Genomic DNA, 9,431 nt, shown 5'->3' on the forward strand with positions numbered 1-9,431 from the left:
TAAGGGATGCCCAGATAGCTGGTAAAACATTAGCTGGGTATGTCTATGAGGGTGTTTCTAGACGAGATTAGCATCTGAATCGGGAGACTGAGTAAAGATCACCCTCACCAATGTGGATGGGAAACATGATATACTGAGAACCTGAATAGAACAAAAAGGCAGAAGAAGGGTGAATGTGCCATGTTGCTTGAGCTGGGACATAACATCTTCTGCCCTCGGACATCAGTGCTCCTAATTCTCATTCCTTCAGACTCGGACTAAACTACATTACTAGCTTCCCTGGTTCTCCAGCTTGCAGACTGTGAGACTTCTTGGCCTCCATGGTCACATGAGCCAATTCCTATAATAAATCTCCTCAAATATACCTACATATACATAACCTATTGGTTCTGTTTCTTTGGAGAACCTGACTGATCCAAATGCCATGCGGATATACAAAAATATTATACTTATCTTCTCTTTACTAGATCCACGTGACAATTTAGTCCAGGAAAAAGGCTCCATTTAAAGGACTGCCCAGTGAAAAATCAACCAGGGAAGGAGGCAAACGATAAAATGATAAAAATCCCTTGCTTTGGTCTTCAATAACTAGTTATTCCCAAAGACTCTGAGCCTTAAACTTTGGGTTTCTAGCTCTCCTTGGGGGGTAAATGCCTCTGAATGGCTCCATAGCCCACCTGTGACTTACCTGGTCTGAGTTAATCTTGGGGCAGCTCCAGAATTTCTGTAGAGGAGGGGCTTTGGGGCAGCCTAGGTGAAGGGGGACCTTAGGGTGTTTGCCTTAAAGCTGCATTTACAAAGCAAGCATACTATTTTTATTTAGACTGTATGTTTGTATGGAGGGCCTTTGGGAAAATTGGTGGTGCTTATGGAAAGGCCTAAGTGCCCTCCAACCTAGCCCTGCCACCTGCCAAACCATCCCTTGATGATACCACTGAGTTTGCACATGGCTGAGTCAAGGCCAGGTCTAGTAAAACCTACAGCCTAACGTCCCAGGGAACAATGAAGACATAGGACTAGCTGATGAGTAACTAGGCGGGGTTGGGGGAGGGGGGCAGGCTGTGCTGGGTGGGTTGTTTTCCAGAGTGACACCCAGTCTGGCCCAGTCAGAGGTATATGAATGATTCACATCTGAGAAGAGGCAAGGTCCATGGGGGAAGGATGTGTCAGGGTCACAGGCAAGGGAGGAGTTCAACGCAGTAGACAGATAAGACAAAAGGCTAGGGGTCAAGTGCTGCAGAGGCCAGGCCAAGAGATGAAGAGGAATAAGGAGGAGGATATCAGCCTGGAGAGTGAGGAGGGGTTGGGTACAACTCAGGAAGTCAGAACCTTCTTTTCACTGGGTACTACTCACCTGGCTCACCAGGAAGGTCGGGCAGACAGCAACACACATCTTTCAGACTGAATGAAACAATTAGCTTAATTGCTTAAGGAAAGGGGATGCTTTGTGTCAGTTTAGTGCTCTGTGAGTGAAACTTAGAGACCCAAGTTAACAAGAAGGCATAGGGCAGTGAGGATGGCACACAACACCCAACTTCAATGTCTAGGAATTGCCATCACCACTCACCTCCGACACATGGGCTGGTTAGCTCTTTGTTTTTGTCCACTAAGAACTGGAATGAACGGACAGTATGAGTAATTCTAAGGGAGAATTAAAGCTTCTTTAGGACTTTGCCCTGTGCCTTGGATCCTGCAGCGTTAGGTAATCTCATACTGAAACATCTTTCTCTCCTATTCCCCACGAAGCAGTTTCTCAACCTTTGGCAGGATTTCCTCCTTGAAGTCTCATTTGATATCAGAGAACAGGAGCGAGGGGTGTGGAGGGACTGCAGCAATGTCCACTTAGCACACCCAATAGCCACATGGAGATCTGACCACCCCATACAGCCTGCCTGGGGTGCCCCACATCTGGAGGCCCTGCTTCTTTAATTCCAGTGTTTACATATGGAATTAAATTTCACAAATATGACTTAATGGGACCCAACAACAAACTACACAGGTAGGTAGAAAAGGAATTACTATCCCCATTGCGCAAATAAGAAAACCGATTCAAAGATGACAAGTGATGTATTCAAAGTCGCAAGAACTCACAAAAGTGGGACTGGGATTAGAACCCAGGCCTCTGTATTCTAACTGCCTCTCTAACCCAGCATTGTAAAAGTATAAACTCTTGGGGCTTCTGAAGACCTCCCCACCCCTCACCTGCACCTCTCCCACCTATGGCAAGGCGAAGTTCCCTGGGACTCCTCCACACACAAACAGAATCCAGGACAAGGGACCAAGGATCAGTAAGGCCAGAGAGGAGGTGGCTCAGTACCTGCAGGAGAGATGATGGAGGGAGGAGCAAAAGGGCCATGTCCAGGAAGGGAGTACGCAAGTAAGAAAAGTGTGCAGAACATCTCCAAGTCACCTACAGCTTGGGTGGGACTCTCTTTCCACTCTCTCCTGAACAATGTACATTGGTGCCCATGTTACCAGAAATGTCAATGCTTTAATGTTTATCTAGAAAGAACTGAAGGCAACTGGCATTTAAGGAGTACTTCCTGTATATCAGAGTCCTTGCTAAGTGCTTTTCTCTTTTAATCTTGGGAGGTGGATATAATCTTCATTTTTGCAGACAAGGAAATGAGGGCTTAGAGAGGCACAGCAATGTACCCGAGGTCACAAAGCCTGGCCAGGAACAAAGGCTGGTCTGACAGTAAAGCCCTCCTTTTCTCCTATACCACATTCATAATGCCTTGGGCCTGGGCTCTGCCATTTAGAAGCTTGCAATCAGACTTAACCACTCTGTTGGGTATAATCACAGGCCAGAAAGCATTTTGAACTAATGTATACTCCCAGGAGCATGGCTAATGGGTAATTTGAGTTATAGTAATTCCCATTTGAGTTATAGTGATTCTCCTTGCCTCAGCCCAAAGAAATAAGAGGTTGGGCTTAAGTTATAGTGGATTTCTGCTTCTCAGCAGGAAGATGGAAAACCTGGGAGAGAAGCAGCGAGCCTCAGGCATGTGTGCATGACTCTGAGAGTGTGTGCATTGGCTGCTGCCTGGCTACAGTGCTGTCTATGCATTTTGTTCCTCTGTGTGTGTGTGTTTTGGAATAATGAGAATGAACATGTCGTAGACTTTCAAAAAGTTCTGATGAACATACATGAAAAAAATCACGTATTTTACTGTTTTCATGTCAGTCTTCATTCATAGAAAACATACAGATCTGTTCTATAAAACATCTTATAAAACAGCCAGATATCTAAAATAAATCTGATCTCATAGAAGGAGTCTGGTATTTGATTTATGCATTCGTCAGATTTAGAAAAGAGGGTGTGTCATTTGTAGTTAAAGCTACAAGTTTTAAATTTTATAGATGAAAAAAGAAAACAAGAAATATGTAGCCAAATGATCTATTTTCCTAGTTATATGAGAGTGACAAGCAATCAAGTTATGTCCAGAAGGTTAGATGTCCAGTAACTGGGTCTGGATACTGACTGGGTTCATACAGTCTCAAGGCACAAAAGACAACTCTGGAAGCTTATCTCAAACACATAAGCTTCACTGGCAAGGTTTGCTCGCTGGTCTCCCAGTTTGTTTAGACAAGCATGGTGTTAACAGAGCCAAGGTTGTGTGTTTCCAACTGCATCACTTCTGGTTGGGGAAAAAAGGAAAATTCTACTGCCTGAACTTAAACCACACAAAAGTGGATCCAGTGTCTCACTGGAAGCAGGCTTAGCAACTATTGGTAGATATTTCACCAGAAAACCCAACAACTCTCCTTAGCAATACAAAAGTCCATGCATTGATGAAATGCCTTACAGTGCATGGAATAATAACCTACTTGTAAAGGTATTATCTGTTTGTAACTGACATTTACTTTATTTTCCAACTTAAAACACACACGCGCGCGCGCGCGCACACACACACGCAGAGTGAGAAACTAAGCGGCCCTTAACTTCTACATTAAGATTCCAAGCCCAGGTAATACTCTGAGCAGCAAAGGAGGAGGAAAATGTGTTACAATGGCAATAACAAATTACGGGAGAAACATTTCGTGGAAATTACTCACTTAAAAATTGACCTACAAAGCTTTTCAGGGCCATTTTAATGATTACCCGAATTAGATTAAATTGTTTCAAATATTCACAGTCACTCCTCAAATTACATGCTTGAGAAATTTCTAAGCAATTCTGGGTAGTCGCAACTTGCTGAGGGAAAGCAATAAAGTAACACTGCAACGGAACAAAGCACTTTTGTCTGCTGCAGGGACCTTCACTTACTCAGAAAGCACAACCCCCCAACAGTGTTACTTGTTAATAATAACTAGTTCCCGAACAAAGATGCCTTGAGTGGTTCGAGCTGTTCCCTGACACATCATCGTACCAGGCGTTAGTAGAGGCTGAAAAATTTTATATGCCTATGCTCAGCGGGAGAACCTCGGCTCCGCATCGACGGCTATAAGACCAAGCTTGGAAAAGAAGCACCTGCGCAAAAGCAGAGCGGAGCCTTGCTCTCTAAGCCCTGTGCCCAGCCACAGCAGGGGCGGACGCACCGCGGCTTTGGCATCCCGATTGCTTTTTACACCTAGAAAAAGTGAGAAAGGGCAAGATGCGCCTCACACCGCCCGGAGAGTCCTATCCCAGGTGCTTGGAGTGGGTTTGGGACCTGGATGACAGGCCACCCTGAAAAGCTGGGCCCGGCGGCGGCCCTTGCGCCCCGGCCTCCCCACACGCGCCCCGGCCGCCCACGGCTCCGGGAACCCTCCCTGCGCCCAGCGTCCCACTCACCACTGACGCTCGCCCGCGCCACCGAGCCCGGGAGCGGGAACCCCCGCGGCTGCCGCATGCCCTCGGGCAGTGCGCGACGGGGCGACCAGTGCTGGGCTACCGCTGGGCGCGACAAGCAGCAGAGGACACGCAGGCGACCAGGGTGCTCCTCCTTTCCAGCAGCCGCTGAGACGCGCCCGGAACCCAAGGAAAGTTTGGCGGAGCGAGGGGTGGCGCCGAGGGGGCGGAGGGGCCGCGTCCCCGCCCAAGGCGTCCGACCGTTCCCACGGGAGAGCGCCCCCCACCGGCGAGGCACGGATCGGGCTCTTCTGCAGATGCTCTCGTACCTGGGACTGGTCGCCAGGAGAGTGACTGGCCCCCAGGAGAAGAGAGAGCCCAACGAGGGACTGCTAGCAACCACAGGCCATACATCGGAGCTCCGGAGCGCTGTCCCTCTGTCCCTCTCTCCTCGCTTAGTGGGGAGAAATTTGCTTGAAGCGGTTGCAGGGATGTGCACCCCACACTGGCGCATCCCCAACCGCAGTGGGAAGCAGGCTCACTGTCAGGCCAAAAGCTAGTTTTAAAACTCAAACCCCAAAGCTACCCAAGAGTGCAGGCAGCCCCGAGTCCAAGGATGGTCACGTGCTAGGCACGTTTTTTATCGAAACAGGAAACAAAATATATTTAAAGTTCTTGTGAGAGGCTTCTTAGCCTCCTGGGGTAAATAGTCCTGGTTACTTTGTTTTTCAAAGCTGATATACAAAGCCTCCACTGACCCACTTTTGATAAAGAAGAAAAATGCCCAGTAAAACAATGTCATGACTTTGTTCTCTCTGAACTCTACAAAGCAAAACGAGGTCGCAGATGTGCTAAAAGTTGGGCCTTTCTGGTGACCTCACAGGAGGGAAATAGTGTAATATGAGGTTCCTACTCATGCTTCAAAACCTTGGGAAGTACTGAGAGCATGTGCCCAGGTGACTGCCTGTAGCCCTTTGCCAATCATTTGTACGTTTTCATTCATTCATTCATTCATTCATTGTTCATTCAGTGTCAATATTGGTCCTTTCAGTATGCCAACCAGGAACCACATTCCAGGAAACAACCTGAAAGATAACCTGCCCCCCTACCACCCAAGAAATTCTGCTGTCTCTGAAGATCGTGTTTTATTCCTTATGCAATGGGCCGCATCCCATAGTCCATGGCATGCCTCAAATCTTCACAGAGATGTGGCTAAATTTTGATCAACGGGTACAAATCATCGTTGCTTCACCTGGGCGTTCAGAAAATTACTGTGATGTATTACAGATGAACTGTGTAGAGAGGGCTACAACGTGCAAAGATAGTGCTAAAGAAAGACCTTGTTTACAGGAACAAGCAAAAACCTTGCAGATGATTTATGAGAAGGAGGTCAGGGGAGTGAACATGCTCAATCTAAACAGCAGAGCACCGAAGGGCAATCTGATGAACACAGAAATTCTCAACCACCAGCACTTAGCAAATGCTTGACTCAGCAAATGTATAGTATGTTCAATGAGTAAATTGTTGTAGGCTGGACTAGGAACTGTAAACACCAGTTACAGCTATCTTTTGCTGGAAAAATTTGTTCCAAGTCCCAAACAACTTATTAGCAAAGAACTTTGGAAACACATTATGTTGAAACTTGGGAACTTCCTGAACTTGAGCATTGCAAAGTAGAGCAGGGAGTCTGTTAAGTCAGATATGATTACTTTTAACATACGAATTCGAGAGAGAGAGAGAGAGAGAGAGAGAGAGAGAGAGAGAGAGAGAGAGAGAGAGAGAGGAGAAAGGTATGTGGTGAGCTGTGTTGCAAAAAGAAAAAGACATTCTAGCTAGATGGTTTTTATTAAAATGTGGATTAGATCTGAGTAGAAGGCAAGAAAGCGATCTAGGAAAAAGATGCAGAAGGGAAGGGCAGGGAGAACACCTATCTGTAGACTTACAGGCTGGGACAGGACAAAAAGGACAAGAGGCAAAGGACAACTAAAATAAAGCTGTGACCCCAAATCTTAGTTTTTTAGAAAAAAGCTCTAGGATTATCCACCAGAACCTTCTTTAAGTCTTTGTAGGGTCTGTGGTGTCTCACTCTTCTACCAAAGTGTTTTTGTTAGTAAAACCAGATTAAAATTAGTATCAGTCTATGGCCATGCCACCCTGAACGTGCCAGATCTCATCTGATCTCAGGAGCTAAACAGAGTCAGGCCTGGTTAGTACTTGGATAGGAGACCACCTAGGAATACCAGATGCTGTAGGCGTAAAAAAATAAATTTAAAATAAAATTAAAAATTAAATTAATATAAAAAATGGTAAACAAAAAGCTCAAAGGTATACTTTGTCTTAAAGGACACTGACTGTAAAGTCATTTAAAACTTTTTCAACAATCATTTGCAAATCAGCTTCCTGTATACAAAGTATTGTGTTTTGTATTCCTGGAGACACAAGATTTATAACATTGTTTCTATAAGGAGTGAAAGGGGGCATTCCACAGTGCTTGATGGAAAGGAATTGTGATGGCCTTGGAGAACCTATGTCAGCCAGCATTTTACTTTGCAGAGAATAAATGCTGCAAAATAAATAAACAAATTAAATTTAAACAGGCCCGCCTTCTGCCATAGCAAGAAGCAATGTGGGACCCGGGCAAGATCTCTTTCTTTCTGGTTTTATGGCAAAAGGCCCATGTTCCTCTGTCAAACTTGGCTTAGACCTCTGATCATACAGGCAGGAATTCATAGATTTTGTATTCTTAACTTTGAGAAGTGTCTGAACTGAATCTCTGTTACATATTGTTCATCTGTACTAATTAGCAATGAGGATGCCTCCAGCAGGTGAATAGGGTAAGAAAGTGGAATGGCAGCTATTAAGAGGTGTAATGGTACCTGAAATAACAGTTAGCTAGAAGGGTCTGAGGAAAGACTAAGCAAAAGGTTAACTCTATAGAAACCAAAGGAAGAGAGAGGTGGCATGAGCCAGGTCGATGGCCCTGCAGAGTGTCTCTCAACTGCATGCAACTTCAAGCGGAAAGCAATAGTCACAGAGTTAACAAATAACAACAAAATCAAAATTAACTTAATTTTTTTAATTGAGCAATTAATGATGTATGTGAATTATTCAAAAATACTACTTAGATATTCATTCTCTCACTACTTGATTCTGCATATTTTTGTGCTTGAGAAGTGTGACCAATTTTGAAAATAAAAGCCATAATGGGACACTTGTTCTAGCAGATATGAAAATTCATTATAAAACCATAATAACTAGGGTACCCCAGGACCCAGATTTGTGCCTGTCATCCAGGCATAATTCACTTGCAAAAACATTTTAGTTGGGTTGATAAATTATATGGTGAATTTAATTAATAATTAAAATTATATGACACTGGTGCACAACTTGAGAGACAAAATATCAGACCACAACAGCTATCCCATATACAAATCACAGGAAGCATAAAAATGTCTATATTTTAAGAAGTTGGCAGCTTAAACCAGTAGGAAAGGGAAGACTTGATACAATTCATTGACTTTTGGGGAGAAATAAGGTTAGATACTTACCAAAGTAATTTTCATATGCATTAAAGAGTTAATTTTTTAAAAAAGAGAAAAAAACATAAAACATTTAGAAAAAATAAAGATTGGTATTTATTTCATTTCACGTCTGAGATGGACGTTTTAAACATAAGAGCAAGGGAAGAAATCACGAAAAATATTAATTAACTTGACTGCATGCAAATTAGATACTTCTGCACGTAATAAAAAGAATCCTGTAAATTTAAATTTAAAAATCAAACTAAAAACTAGGGGAGAAAACTGCAACATATTATAGATAAAAAATGAACATCCTTCCTACATCACTTATTGAGAGGCATATAGAGAACTCTTAACAGTTAAAAGATTAACATCAAAACAGAAAAAAAGTCAAGTATATGAACAATTGGCAAAAGAAGAAATACAAATGACCAAAAATATATGAAAATAAATTTCAGCTGATCTAATAGTAAAATAAATATAAATTAAAATGAGATACTACTTGTCAGCTATCAAATCGGAAAGTTTTTGATTATAGAAATTCCCTAAACTGACTAAGGTTTAAGGGAAATTGGTAACTTCATGTAGCGCTGGTGGGAATACACATTGGTTAAACTTTTCCGGTGGATTCTTCGAAATATAGCATATTTCATTCATATTCAGAAATAGCTTTTTTCACATGTTAATATCTCTAAATTGAGATGTGTTTTATAATCACTGTCAGCCAGGCAGCAGTTGTGATTTAGTAGTCATTGCCTGCCCATACGCATCAAATACGCATCAAGAAGAACGGATGTCGGCTGTTAGAAGAAAATCCTGGAGCGAGAACCACACGTTTTAAAAAAAATGCTTCATTCAAATGCTCCTGGTGGCACTCAGACCAAGGATCACACTGTCAGAAAGTGATTCCAAAGAATGAGGAAGTTTAGGAGTGAATACCTTAGCCAGGGTTTTGCTTCTCCTACGGGTACACAAGAATAAAATATAAGATGATTGTTTGCTTAAAGAGGTCAAGTATGTGGTGACAGAAAGAAATCTAACGATAGGAGGTGAACACACAGTGTAAATATATATGTCTTGCTGTTAAAGTGTATAGCTGAAACATTGGATTTCGTTAACTAATGTCACAACAAACA

At 43.2% G+C, this 9,431-nt stretch overlaps 1 protein-coding gene and 1 pseudogene across 2 annotated transcripts in view; one reads left to right on the forward strand and one right to left on the reverse strand.

Annotated features, from left to right (window-relative positions):
* Positions 1–4,979, reverse strand: part of LPAR3 (lysophosphatidic acid receptor 3) — a 75,664-nt gene extending 70,685 nt beyond the window's left edge. The window contains exon 1 of one of the 2 annotated variants that reach the window (XM_011355570.2): positions 4,778–4,979. The gene's annotated coding sequence lies outside the window, so the exon portion shown is untranslated. Of the gene's footprint in view, positions 1–2,217; positions 2,329–4,777 lie in introns of those variants that run through there. The other variant, XM_023528062.1, reaches the window with a different exon arrangement.
* A 1,931-nt stretch (positions 4,980–6,910) lies between these two features.
* LOC111736820 lies at positions 6,911–7,029 on the forward strand (annotated as a pseudogene).
* Positions 7,030–9,431: the final 2,402 nt, after the last annotated feature.

The sequence above is a fragment of the Pteropus vampyrus genome, unplaced genomic scaffold (genome assembly GCF_000151845.1).
Source record: "Pteropus vampyrus isolate Shadow unplaced genomic scaffold, Pvam_2.0 Scaffold22, whole genome shotgun sequence".
In the NCBI taxonomy this organism is placed as follows: domain Eukaryota; kingdom Metazoa; phylum Chordata; class Mammalia; order Chiroptera; family Pteropodidae; genus Pteropus; species Pteropus vampyrus.